Below are 14,363 nucleotides of genomic sequence, written 5' to 3' on the forward strand. Positions count from 1 at the left end.
AAAGTCAAAACACATATCGGTATTATTGATAGCTAGACAATGGCAAAAGCTTTTAAAAGGGCGTGAAGGAGGCACTCTATAGCGCCACCTTTTGTCAAAGGTGGGTGGGTTAGTTTTAGCTACAGACACCAAACTTGGTACATAAATTGTTCTAATCAAGATGGACAACTTTCTAATTCACAGTCATAAGCTACGATCAACAGGAAGTCGGCTATTTTGATTTGAATGTGTATTTTTGAGATTTTACAGTTGTGAATTAATGCATACTCCTCACAGGGGAAGTACAGTATACACACCAAACTTTGTCTACATGAAGAAAAAACATTGAGGAACTTAAATTGCGAACAGATTTTGGTTAGCTTGAACGGTTTTGTCGTGGTGATTTTTTGAAATGACAGTAAAAAGGCAAACATTAATTGTCTTGTATGTTTAAATTGCAGCTTCCAAACACTTTAAAGCATTTTTTCATACAGAGATCAAATCATTCTGAGGAAATATGCATAGTTTCACGACTTTACAACACTATATGGATAAAAGAAAATGTAAAAACTGTCAGACTTCTCAACTGACATGATCTCACTCTGGCAACTCTGTCTGTGTGAGGAAAGGGAGGGGGAGTGTGAGGGGGTTGGTGACTGTGAATTTTTGGTGACTGACAGTGTGTGTGGACTGTAGGGAGGGGCTGTCTGGCAGAGAGAGAGAGAGAGAGAGAGAGAGAGACCTAATCATCCCTTTAATAATCAGGGGGGGGAAAATCTGTATTTTAAATTGTTATTGTTTTTGTTGTTGCTAATGGTGGTGTTTTTTTACCTTTCATTACAGGTTAAGAAATCTCTTAGGCCTTATCCTTTTCTGACAGTTTTAGGGATTTAAAAACTTCCTAAGAATCCTTATTTGTGCTGCAAATAATAATTTCAAACTCATTTGATACTGACCTATGAAACCTGTGACGTGACATGACATTTATTAATCTCATGGATGTAACAGTAAAACTCTTCAACTGACAGATTAAGCTGCAATGCAAGCAAAACTATTTCACAAATGCTTATAGGTCATTAAAATCATTACAAAACACTAATAAATTATTAAAGGATTTGGTAACACTGTAAAATAATGTCTAATTTGTTAACATTAGTACATGCATTGGTAACACTTTATAATAACTGCACTCAATAGTTAAGCATTAGTATACTTTAAAAAGTATGAAAATACAATGATTGAGCTTTATAGATGTGCTCAAGAACAAAACATTTATAGCTGTATTTATTAACTGCTTAATAATGCCTATTAAAGGAGTGCTATTATGCTGTTTCACACTTTCAACTTTAGTTAGTCTGTAATGTTGCTGTTTCAGCATAAAAAAGTTCTGCAGAGTTACAAAGCTCAAAGTCCAATTCAAAAGGAGAAATTTTATTTAACAAAAATCACATTTTAAAAACTACAACGAACAACTTGTTTGGACTACAACAAATATTTTCTGGGATTTGTGATATCACAAATATGGACGAATGAGATGTAAATTGGTTGAGCTGCACTAGAGAAGGCAACGAGTGTGATATATACGTAGTTGACCATGAAGACTGGAAAAGAAAAAAACTCATATTCAGTTGTGAAGAATTATTAGGCATTTTTCCTTTACTGATTAAATGAGCCAAAAACAAAGGTTTAACTCAGACTGAAAATCCAAAATTATTAGATCCCCATTATCTAATATTCAAAATAAATACAGTACAGTAATTGTAAAGTTAAGAAATGACCGCTGGACAAAAAACTGCTTACTGGGTCAGAGGGGTCAGAAAAAAACAAGTGGAGAAGAACAGAAACACATTAACTGGAAAATAATTAAGAATTAAAGTGAAGAATTAGGTGTAAAACTATCAGGGAGCATATAGTCTACAGTACCACCATTTTTCAGAGCTGCAACTTTCCTGGAGTCTCCAGAATTACAAGGTGACAGGTTCTGAGAGACTTAAAAGATCCCAAAAATGACTTAATTAGAATAGCATGAAGTATTGTGAAATACTATGTTAAGACTTTATATATAGGCTTTATGAACAGATGGATTCTGAGTGACTCTTGCACGATGCTTTGAGGAATATATCTTCCAGAATCTGGCATTACATTTAGGAGCTTATTTTTATTCCATCTCCTATCCTGAAAAGTCTGTCTTGCAGAATTGACTAAAAATTAATCTTCACATTAATTCTTAATTGTTTTGCAATTCTTTTTGTCATTTCTTCACTGTTTTTTTTTCTTCTGCCCCCGTGACCCAGTCACCATTTTTTGTCCAATGGTCAAGTCTTAACCTAATTATTGTTAATTATCTTAAAATAATTATTGTTCATGTTAACATAGTTAATGTTTATGAATTAAATATTATTGTAATGTGTTACTAAAGTTATATAGATTGTTCTGTGAATGTGATTTCAAAGTCTAGATGATTCGGATTAACCCTTTAACTGCCGTATCCCTTAAAACCTGACTGCCAGGGGACTATTGTGAATGCATGTGCCCGCTGGGCACAATTTACCTGATGCCACAATGGTGGCATTGCACTGATGGCTTGAGCCCGCCATCGCCATAGACAGTAAAAGAAATGGACACAGCGACCCCATTGGAACTCAATTGAGACAAATGAAGCCCAGTTTTAGCGTTTTTTAGCACTTCCGTTTCTGTCGCGCAGACTCAAATGAAGCTTGACGACGTCAGCAACCTTTCTGACAGATGTAAATCTTCTAAGTGGCTGTGCGTGCAAACTGCCATCGTTAATCTTGCAGAGACGGCGAGCTTGAGCGGGGAGTTCTTTGTCGTGAGTGAGCAGGAGTAAGTATTCTGATTAATTATTTTGTATAGTATTTTAAAATGTAACGCCAGTACGCCATATTAAGTTAATTGCCTGCGAGCTTCTCCTCCTGTCTGTACGGTAATGCGACAGAGAGCCGAGTGGTTATGACGCAATCGTTAGCCTATTTTTTACAAAAACTGTTTATACAGGGCCATAATGTAACATAGAAGGTAATGGAGCCCTTTATACATTGTCGTGTATCTTTAGAAATAAATAATGGACAAACAGAGTCTTTAAATGCCTCAGATGCAAAGTTATTCGCTGTCAAAGTGACGTCAAAATGAATGGGAGTCAATGGGAATGCTAACGCAAGTGAAGTTCTGCTAAAAGATGGCAGCCCCCACCCGACTTCAACTTCCGGTCGAGTTCCTTGGCCATCGCTGCTTGCAGCTATATTTCTTCTTCTTCTTCTTCTTCTTCTTCTTCTCCCGAATGAATCGCATTTTTGAGGGCTTTAACATGCTCAAAAAGTCATGAAACTTTGCACATGCGTCAAACCTGGTGAAAATTTTCGTCTGATATAGGATTCAGAAGAGGGTGTGGCAAAATGGCTCGACAGCGCCACCTATACTAAGAAAATCAACAGCCTTCCAGCTATGTTTCACGTACATGCATGAAAATTGGCACACATATGTAACACACCAATACCTACAAAAAAGACTCTTGGACCAAAATTCTAAACCCAACAGGAAGTCGGTTATTTTTAATATTATGAGCAAATTTTGTGTAATTTTGGTCATTTCCATGTGTTGTATTTTAACGAACTCCTCCTAGAGATTTCTTCAAATCAACACCAAATTTGGTATGCCTAATCTAAAGTCCTTTGCGATGTTAAATTGCGAAGATCTTGAGTTTTCGTTGAAGGGCGTGTCCGTGGCGGCCTGGCGAATTTCGATGATTCGCCACGAAAAATGAAGTTGCTATAACTCACACATACAATGTCCAATCTGCCTCAAACTTCATATGTGTGATAAGAGTCCTGACCTGAACAGATCTGCAGGCCAATATTCCACCGGGTGTGGCAGAATGGCTCGATAGCGCCACCTATACACTTTCAACGGAGTGTGCCTCGAGCTATGTTTCACGTACATGTACAAAAATTGGTACACACATGTAACTCACCAATATCTACAAAAAAGTCTCTTGGTACGAAATCCGAATCCCAACAGGAAGTCGGTTATTTTGAATTTTCCCTGCAAAATTGGTGTTGCTTTTGCCATTTTCAGGGGCTGTACTTTAACGAACTCCTCCTAGAGATTTATTGAGATCAACACCAAACTTGGTCAGTGTAATCTAAAGCCATTTGCGATGTTAAATTGCGAAGGACTTGAGGTTTCGTTAAAGGGTGTGTCCATGGCGGCCTGACAAATTTCGATGTTTCGCCATGAAAAAGGAAGTTGCTGTAACTCAGACATACAATGTCCAATCTGCCCCAAACTTCACATGTTGGATGAGACTCTTGACCTGAACAGATCTACATGCCCATATTCAGTTATAGTCATAGCGCCACCTATTGGCAACAGGAAGTGACATATTTTTACACTGTGACAGACTATTTCTAGAAATTTTATGACATCAATGTCTTTTTTGTGGTCAGTCTAATCTAAAGACCTGTGTGATGTTTAGTTGTGAAGATCTTGAGTTTTTGTTAAAAGGCGTGTCCATGGCGCCATGACGAAGTTCGATGTCTCATCATGGGAATAAAAGATGTTATAACTCAGGCATAAAGTGTCCGATCTTGCCCAAACTTCACATGTGTGATAAGGGTCCTGGCCTGAACAGATCTGAAGGCCAATATTCCATTGGGTGTGGCAAAATGGCTCGATAGCGCCACCTATAAACTTTCAACGGAGTGCATATGCACATTCAATGGAGTGCGCCTCGAGCTATTTTTCACGTACATGTACAAAAATCGGTACACACATGTAACACACCAATACCTACAAAAAAGTCTCTTGGTACGAAATCCGAATCCCATCAGGAAGTCGGTTATTTAAAATTTTCTCTGCAAAATTGGCGTTGTTTTTGCCATTTTCAGGGGTTGTACTTTAACAAACTACTCCTAGAGATATATTCAGATCAACACCAAACTTGGTCAGTTAAATCTAAAGGTGTTTGCGATGTTAAATTGCGAAGATTTTGAGGTTTCGTTAAAGGGCGTGTCCATGGCGGTCTGACAAAATTCGATGTTTCGCCATGAAAAAGGAAGTTGCTGTTACTCAGACTTACAATGTCCAATCTGCCCCAAACTTCACATATTAGATAAGACTTCTGCCCTTAACAGATCTACATGCCCATATTCAGTTATAGTCATAGCGCCACCTGCTGGCAACAGGAAGTGACATGTTGTATGCTGTGACAAACTACTCCTAGAATTTTTTTGAGATTAATGTATTTTTTGTAGTCAGTCTAATCTAAAGGTCTGTGTGATGTTTAGTTTTGAAGATCTTCAGTTTTTGTTAAAAGGTGTGTCATGGGGCCGTGATGAAGTTCGATGTCTCGCCATGGGAATAAAAGATGTTATAACTCAGGCATAAAATGTCCGATCTTGCCCAAACTTCACTTGTGTGATAAGGGTCCTGGCCTAAACAGATCTGAAGGCCAATATTCCATCGAGTGTGGCAAAATGGCTCGATAGCGCCACCTATACACTTTCAACGGAGTGCGTATACTCTTTAAACGGAGTGCGCCTCGAGCTATGTTTCACGTACATGTACAAAAATCGGTACACACATGTAACACACCAATATCTACAAAAAAGTCTCTTGGTACGAAATCCGAATCCCAACAGGAAGTCGGTTATTTTGAATTTTCCCTGCAAAATTGGTGTTGTTTTTGCCATTTTCAGGGGTTGTACTTTAACGAACTCCTCCTAGAGGTTTATTCAGATCAGCACCAAACTTGGTCAGTGTAATCTTAAGCCCTTTGCGATCTTAAATTGCGTTGATCTTGAGGTTTCATTAAAGGGCGTGTCCATGGCGGCCTGACAAATTTCGATTTTTCGCCATGAAAAAGGAAGTTGCTGTAACTCAGACATACAATGTCCAATCTGCCTCAAACTTCACGTTAGATAAGACTTCTGCCCTTAACAGATCTAAATGCCCATATTCATTTATAGTCATAGCGCCACCTGCTGGCAACAGGAAGTGGCATATTTTATGCTGTGACAAAGTACTCCTAGAAATCTAATGACAATAATGTATTTTTTTTGGTCAATCTAATCTTAAGGCATGTGCAATGTTAAATTATGGAGATCTTGATTTTTTGTTAAAGGACGTGTCCATGGCACCATGACAAATTTTGATGTCTTGCCACAGGAAAAGAAGTTGTTGTAACGCAGGCATAAAATGTTCGAACTTCCCCAAACTCCACATGTTCAATAAGAGTCCTGGCCTGAACACATCTGAAGGCCAATATTCCATTATAATGATAGTGCCACCTGCTGGCAACAGGAAGACTGGAACATATAAAATGATTTTGACATATTCCACTTATATTTACAACTTTAAATGGATATTTCTCGCCAAAGGAGTCAAAGTTATAGCGCCACCAACTGGCAGCAGGAAGTGAATCATTTTCAAAACGCTTTGAATTCAGCATCTTATTTTTACTTGATTTGCTTCAAACTTCATTAGAATAATGACAAAACACGGCCGAAGAAAATCTGTTGTGGGGATATTTATATCTAATATAGTGTTGCCATGGCAACGTGTCAAACTTGAATGTTCTGTTCTGGTGATTTTTAGGCAGATAACTAGCTCAGATTTACATGAAACTCAAAAAAGATATCAGTATTAAAGATAGCTAGACCATGGAAAAAGCTTTTAAAAGGGCGTGGAAGAGGCACTCTATAGCGCCACCTTTTGTCAAAAGTGGGGGGGTTAGTTTTTTAGTTTTAGCTACAGACACCAAACTTGGTACATAAATTGTTCTTATCAAGATGGACAACTTTCTAATTCGCAGTCATAAGCTACGACCAACAGGAAGTTGGCTATTTTGTCTTGAATATGGATTTTTGGGAATATTCTTTTGTAAAATTAATGCATACTCCTCACAGGGGAAGTACACTATACACACCAATCTTTGTCTACATGAAGAAAAAACATTGAGGAACTTAAATTGCGAATGAATTTTGGATAGCTTGAACGGTTTTGTCGTGGTGATTTTTTGAAATAACAGTAAAAATTGAAACATTAATCGTCTTGTATTTTTAAATTGCAGCTTCCAAACCTTTAAAAAACATTTTTCATTTAGAAAACCAGTGATTCTGAGGAAATATAAAGTTTCATGACTTTACAGCACTGTATGATTAAAAGAAAATTAAAAAACTGTCAGACATCTGATCTCACTCTGTTACTCTGTGTGAGGAATGTATGTGTGCTGACTGTGTGTGTGTGTGTGTGTGTGTGTGAGTGTGAGTGGGGGAGGGGTGTGAGCTGAGTGGCAGACAGAGAGAGAGATACTTAAACATCTTTTTAATCACCAGAAAAAAAACTGTATTTTAAATTGTTATTTTTTGTTGTTGTTGTTGTTGTTGCTAATTGTGCTGTTTTCATTACAGCTTAAGAAATCTCTTAGGCCTTATCCTTTTCTGACAGTTTCAGGGATTAATTTTTAAAAAAAAAATACTTATTTTAGCTGCAAATAATAATTTCAAACTCATTTGATACTGACCTCTGACACCCTGTGACATGACATTTATTTGAATTTACATAATCTCATGGATGTAACAGTAAAACTGTTCAGCTCACATATGAAGACTAAGCTGTGATGCAAGCAGAACTATTTCACAAATGCTTAAAGCTTAATGAAATCATAACAAAACACTTTAAAATTATGTAAGGATTTGGTAACACTTTAAAATAATGTCTCAATTGTTAACATTAGTAAATGCATTGGTAGCACTTCATAATAGCTGCACTCCTTAGCTAAGCATTAGTAAATAGCCAGTTCATGCTTTATATAGCCTTCTCCCAAAATTAATATTTTAGTAAGCATTTTATAAATACAGCTATAATTAAATTGTTCATAGTTTATATGCACATTTATTTTGAGGAGATTAAAGGCTGTTATCTTCCTAAATAAAAAAAATAAAAAAATAAAAAGTGAGTGAAAGTGAGTGAAAGTGAAGTGAAGTGACATTCAGCCAAGTATGGTGACCCATACTCAGAATTTGTGCTCTGCATTTAACCCATCCGAAATGCACACACACAGAGCAGTGAACACACACACACACTGTGAGCACACACGCGGAGCAGTGGGCAGCCATTTATGCTGCGGCGCCCGGGGAGCAGTTGGGGGTTCGATGCCTTGCTCAAGGGCACCTAAGTCGTGGTATTGAAGGTGGAGAAAGAGCTGTTCATGCACTACCCCCACCCACAATTCCGTCCGGCCCGAGACTAGAACCCACAACCCTTCGATTGGGAGTCCAACCCTCTAACCATTAGGCCACGACTTCCCCCTTTGCTGATTTAAAAATAAGCAAACACAGAACTCAGAAATATTTATTTCAAGATGCAATAAAAGAAAACTGTATACTTGAATTTATGAATAATAATAATGCATTTTATTTAGTTTTAGCTACAGACACCAAACTTGGTACATAAATTGTTCTTATCAAGACGGACAACTTTCTAATTCACAGTCATAAGCTACAACCAACAGGAAGTCCGCTATTTTGATTTGAATATGGATTTTTGGGAAAATTATTTTGTGAATTAATGCATAATCCTCAGAGGGGAAGTACACTATACACACCAAACTTTGTCTACATGTTGCAAAAACATTGAGGAACTTAAATTGCGAACGGATTTTGGTTAGCTTGAACGGTTTTGTCGTGGTGATTTTTTGAAATGACAGTAAAAAAGGGAATCATTAATTGGCTTGTATTTTTTAAATTGCAGCTTCCAAACATTTCAAAGCATTTTTTCATAGAGAGATCAAATCATTCTGAGGAAATATGCATAGTTTCACGACTTTATAACACTATATGGACAACAGAAAATTAAAAAACTATCAGACTTCTTAACTGACATCTCACTCTGGCCTGTCTGTCTGTGTCAGGGAAGGTAGGGGGAGAGGGAGAGGGAGAGGGAGAGGGAGGGGGAGTGTGAGGGGGTTGGTGACTGACTGAATATTTGGTGACTGACAGCAGAGAGCTGCACAGGTCCGATTTTGTAAATCCGCACCCGCCCGCACCCGCAGTGTTTAAAACCGCATCCGACCCATTTTCCGAGAGCAGCACTAATTAAAATCCGCACCCGACCCGCTTAAAATAGAACCGACACCCGACCCGCACCCGAAATCAAATCAGTTAAGCCAATCACATTAGACACACTTTTTCCGAATTTTATTGCCAGGTCATACAGAAGTTATTTATGGAAAACTCTTTTTAAAAGATATTCATTTTTTATACATTGTATCTTAATTTTGATCAATGTTTTATATCAATTGCCCATATTTTAATTAATAAGAAGCAAATATATAGCAGACAATGAAATAACCTTAGTGTAATTGACAGAATTACTAAAAAATATTTTGCTACCTAAAATTTAAATATTTTTTGTATCACGCATGCATGCATGTCTATTTCCATCATATTAAATATAAAACGCATGTGGACTGATATTTTCCAATGTCTGGACTCCTTTATTAATAGAGTAGGCTATATAAACAGACGTTTCAATATACTGGTATTAAATGCATTTTCTGAGAATTTATATTTCACTTTTTTACTGCAAATGTCGAAATACGTGCTCTTTGGTCCATCAGTCACTGATCACATTAGAATAAAATATCTCATAATAAAATACAAAATTGACTGATTTATGAATGTATATGCATAGTTCTCATCAGTCGGAAATACAGATAAACGCTTTCATTTGTTGTATTTTTGATCCTGAAAGAAAACAGAACAACAAAAGAGCGAATCATACCACCGTCTGAGGTTGTGCTTCAAGTCGAATGCACCCATTTATTAATCCTTCACAGCTGAGCATCGCGAGAGGCGGATCTGCGCCAGAGCACGCATGTAAATGAGCTGCACAAAGTAAAAAAAAAAACAACAACCCTGGATAGCCTAGATTAGGCCCATATTCACAAATGAGTTAGCTATGGAATGAAATATCTGATATTCCGATTGTCAAATACATGCAAGTGGAAGTGTATTGTTGTTTAAACTAGAGCCCGACCGATATATCGGCCGGCCGATATTATCGGCCGATATGAGCTTTTTGCATTTAAATCAGCATCAGCGTTTATAACGGCCGATAAAACATGAGAAAGAGAGTCTCATGCTTCACTCATGTTATGAGTGTTGCATAGTTTGCCCACCAGAGGGAGCTCTGCAGCTCCAGAGTTGACAACAGCGCCAGAAATCCACTAGCGAAGAAAGCGATCAGCCAAGCCAGCCACTGAGATTTTTTTTCTGTTTTGACGGTGAGTCTGTCGTTCGTCATGTGAAATGATTTAGTTCATACACTGTATATACAATGATGTGGTAGTTCTAGCTAACGGTCCTATCATTATCACTTATAAATATTCTGTAACATCACTTACAGCTGCTAATGCATTGCTATATTAGATTAGCCACAGAGCTAATACCATGTTTATCAGTGGAAGAGTGCGAACGTTGATAAGAGGTCAAACTATAACGTTAGCGTTTAACTTATTCTAAATATATCTGCAGTGTTTCCCACATAATGACCACGTAACTGTGGCAGGGGGGTGCATGTAACGTTAGTCAATTTTTCATGTATGCATTTAATTCTATGCATTTAAAAAAAAAGAAAAAAAAAATTCTAAAAAAGGAAACTTAGTTGTTCATTTTAAGAGGCCCAGGAGTCTTATTTTCTCTTGCATAATTAATACTGCACTTTAATTAAGCAAAAACACATTTTATCCAATTACTCGATTAATCAATAGAATTTTTGGTAGAATACTCGATTACTAAAATATTCGATAGCTACAGCCCTATGTTATTCTAACGCTGATATAGCTTCCTTTTTAGCAGGCCCCTTAAATGCTTGCTATTAACTTGTTTGAAGGTGGTTCTTCTCAAAATTGACAGCAGTGTGTTCGTGACTCTAACTTTAACCATTCAACTTCGAGTAGGTGCGTCAGAAATGATTAACCAGAGGGGACATGTAAATAAATGTGTGCTGAACAAGTGCTTTTTTTATTTATTTATTTTTCTTTTTTACAGATTGTTTCAAAGCAGCTCTAACCTCATAAACTCTGGCGCTCTCGTCTTCCACTCACTGAATTAATATGATATGTTGCCTTTGCTATGGTAAACACCAGTTTATGATACAATTACAATCCTAAAGGACTTCACACATTGTGAAACCCTGCTTTAAACAAAACCTTTAACCAGGAGATCCTCACCAGCAATCAATGCAATAATACCAACAATAATCACCTTTCAATAGGAAACACGAACCATTCAACACAACAGGACACATAGAATGGCATTCATATATGTACATTCAAAAGTGAGCAAATCCAAGTGTTGCAAAATTTACTTGATTAAAGAGGGAAAACAAAGAGAACAAGAACAAATCTGTTCAAAATTATTTAACTACAAATTAGGCAACAAAGAGACAAAAAAATTGTTCAGTTCAAAAAGCATTGCGGGATTCCAAGCAGTTAACAATCCACAGCATAAAATAGTTAAAATAGTCAAAATATTTGAAGAGAAAAATCTAAAATAAATCCCCCTACCAAAAACAGTCAACAGTCAAGTTATGCACAGCAGGCTGAATTGTACTCACAACTTATTTTGTAATAGCCTGGCACACATTTTCTGGGACTTTTCAGTGCTGGTACAAGGCTGGAGGCTCCCACTCCGTCAACCCAGTTTAGGTAATGGAACTACACACTTGCGATTATACTTAATGTTTCCCCTGCAGTGCCTGCTAGTCACATAATGTAGATGATAATCATTGTAGCAAATTAGCTCAAAAAGGAAATGTAAGGGAAATGTACTGTATATAAATAATTGCAATTAATAATGATTATTTGCAATTATTTAAATGAGCTGCAAGTAGTTACTGTAGCATAATTAAATTGTCCTCAACTAATCTATTCGTCCACCGAACATTCAGTGTACATTCATATCAACCCAAGGAAAGGATATTTTCTTGGCTACAAAAAATATCTCATACACTATTGATGCATTAAAACGTAGCAAAATCAGAATTAATTTAAAAGGCAGAATCAAAAACTCATATAATTAGCTTTATTAACTACAGACTAACACAAACTAGTCTAACAAACAAACAAATCACGGATGCATGGGAAAGGCCAAATGAGTCTTGATGGCTGAAACCATCAGGAAAACTATAAAACGATGAAAAGAGTGAACCACCTGAGTTAAACCATCAGCACCATTTATAATTGGGTCTATAAATCTGTTTGGTTTAGTTAAATGTATATTTCTTCCCAGTGGAAAGTGAAAAAGAGCTAAGAGATACATTAAGAGAGACTTAAAAGCTGCATAAGCGTTCTAGCACACCTCCTCATATTCTCAGAATCTATCTGAATCGCAGACTGAATGAATATGTGTTGGAGCCCTCCGGGAATGCACGCACTGGCTCAGGCTCTTCACACGGGCTGCAATCAGAAAATTTTAGCAGAAGACCTGATCACAACTAGAATTTGAGTTTCAAGGTGGCGCCTGTGTATGTGGCAAGCCATCTTCTGCTCTCAGCTCTGTTTATTATTTTGGTTGTTAAGTGCCTTCCTGTCTTTCACGTATGATCATCAGACTCTCTTGAACATTCGTAGTTCCTGTGTAAGTGTCTTGGATTCGAATTTGAGCATTTTTGCGAACCACACACATGGGATTACGGGACGTCCCCGCCTTCCTCCAGTTACTACCTCTGGAAACTACTCCAAGAAAGCATTTGAGAAGACGTGGGAAATGTGGGGGTGTGATTGTCAGAATTAAAACCTTAATGAGAGCTGGTTCTTTGGCAGTACTCAGTTCGTTGCCTCGATCACGGGTTATGGTATCAGACCGTTTTATGGTACTGGAGCGGCCAACCCCAGTGACACGTTGGCTTAGGTCAATCATGACCGACCCCCCTGCCTCTGCTCCTGCTTCTCCTGCTTCTCCTGTCTCCCGAAATCAAGCGGAATATCTCCACACTCTGATTATTATCAAGCTGTTCCATGAGGTAGCTAATACTTCTAACCTCTGGCCTCTAAGAAAAGCATCTGCTTTGCTAGCTCTGATCTATCGACCAGCACATCTAATCAAAGGTTTCATTGTAGATTTTTCAGAGTTTGTAGGGGATCTGATCACTAAACATCATCCCTTCCGGAGACTTTAACGTCCATATATGTTGCCCCTTAAGCAGCTAACTCCTGAGTTTTTAAACATAATTGACTCTTTTAACCTACTGCAGTGGGTTAACCATCCTACACATCTGTAACTGACAATGAAGTTGTTGATTTTGTCATCTCTGATTATTTTTCCTGTTTTATTTAAATTGTCCTTCCCACTGCCTTCTCTTACACCTGCCTCTAAGGTACACATGCCCATGAATATTTGCCTCATTTTTGTGAGGATTTTGTCAAACTCCATTATGAGGTCAACCCTCTTATATCACTAGAATCTTTATTATCTGATCTTAATGTTGAAAATAATTGTATTGTTTTAAATACCACATGGACAGGTGCATTAAACTTTACAGCTCCTTTTAAACTCTTTAAACCTAAACCTACATCTAAATTGGAGCCATGGGCTGACCACAGTATTCGTTCCTTGAGACAGTCATGCAGAAAAGCAGAAAGAAAGTGGAAAAAGGACAAATTACAGATTTCCTTTGAGATCTTAAAAAAAATGCCTATCATCATATCAGTATGCTGTTGAGAAAGCTAAGGCTTCCTGTTTTTCTGAACAAATTGAAAAACACCACCACACCGCAAAAGCTCTTTTTATCTGTTATTAACTCCATTTTAAACCCCCCTGTTATTTCTCTTTACTGCCTATCTTTAGCTCTTTGTTCGAATTTTTCTAGTTATTTCAGCAGTAAAGCTTGAAGTCTGAGAGCCCAGTTTCTGATCTCCGATCAGGTAAAACCAAAAGAGATGACTTCACCTGTCCTGTGGACTTCTTTCAATCCTGTCTCTCCGCATTATGTAAAGGAAGTTATTTGCTTAAACTCAAACCCTCCTTTAACTCACATGAGACCATACATCCGTACTATCTGAGACAAATTTTTGACACTGTCGGCCCAGGGCTGATGTCGCTATTAAACAAATCTATGTTAGAAGGAGCTTTACCATCTAATTTGAAAATTACCATGGTTACACCTGTTCTAAAGAAACCCTCACTTGATGCTTCTCTTTTATCAAATTGTCGTCAGATTTCCATTTTGCCATTTATTTCTAGGATACTGAAAAAAAAAATGTTTTTACAGCTCCAGACCTTCCTGACTCATAATCAGGTTATTGAGAAGTTTCAGTCTGGGTTTAAATCACTGCACAGCACAGAAACCATTCTTGTAAAAGT

Source organism: Carassius gibelio, chromosome A18 (assembly GCF_023724105.1).
Source record: "Carassius gibelio isolate Cgi1373 ecotype wild population from Czech Republic chromosome A18, carGib1.2-hapl.c, whole genome shotgun sequence".
Classification (NCBI taxonomy): domain Eukaryota; kingdom Metazoa; phylum Chordata; class Actinopteri; order Cypriniformes; family Cyprinidae; genus Carassius; species Carassius gibelio.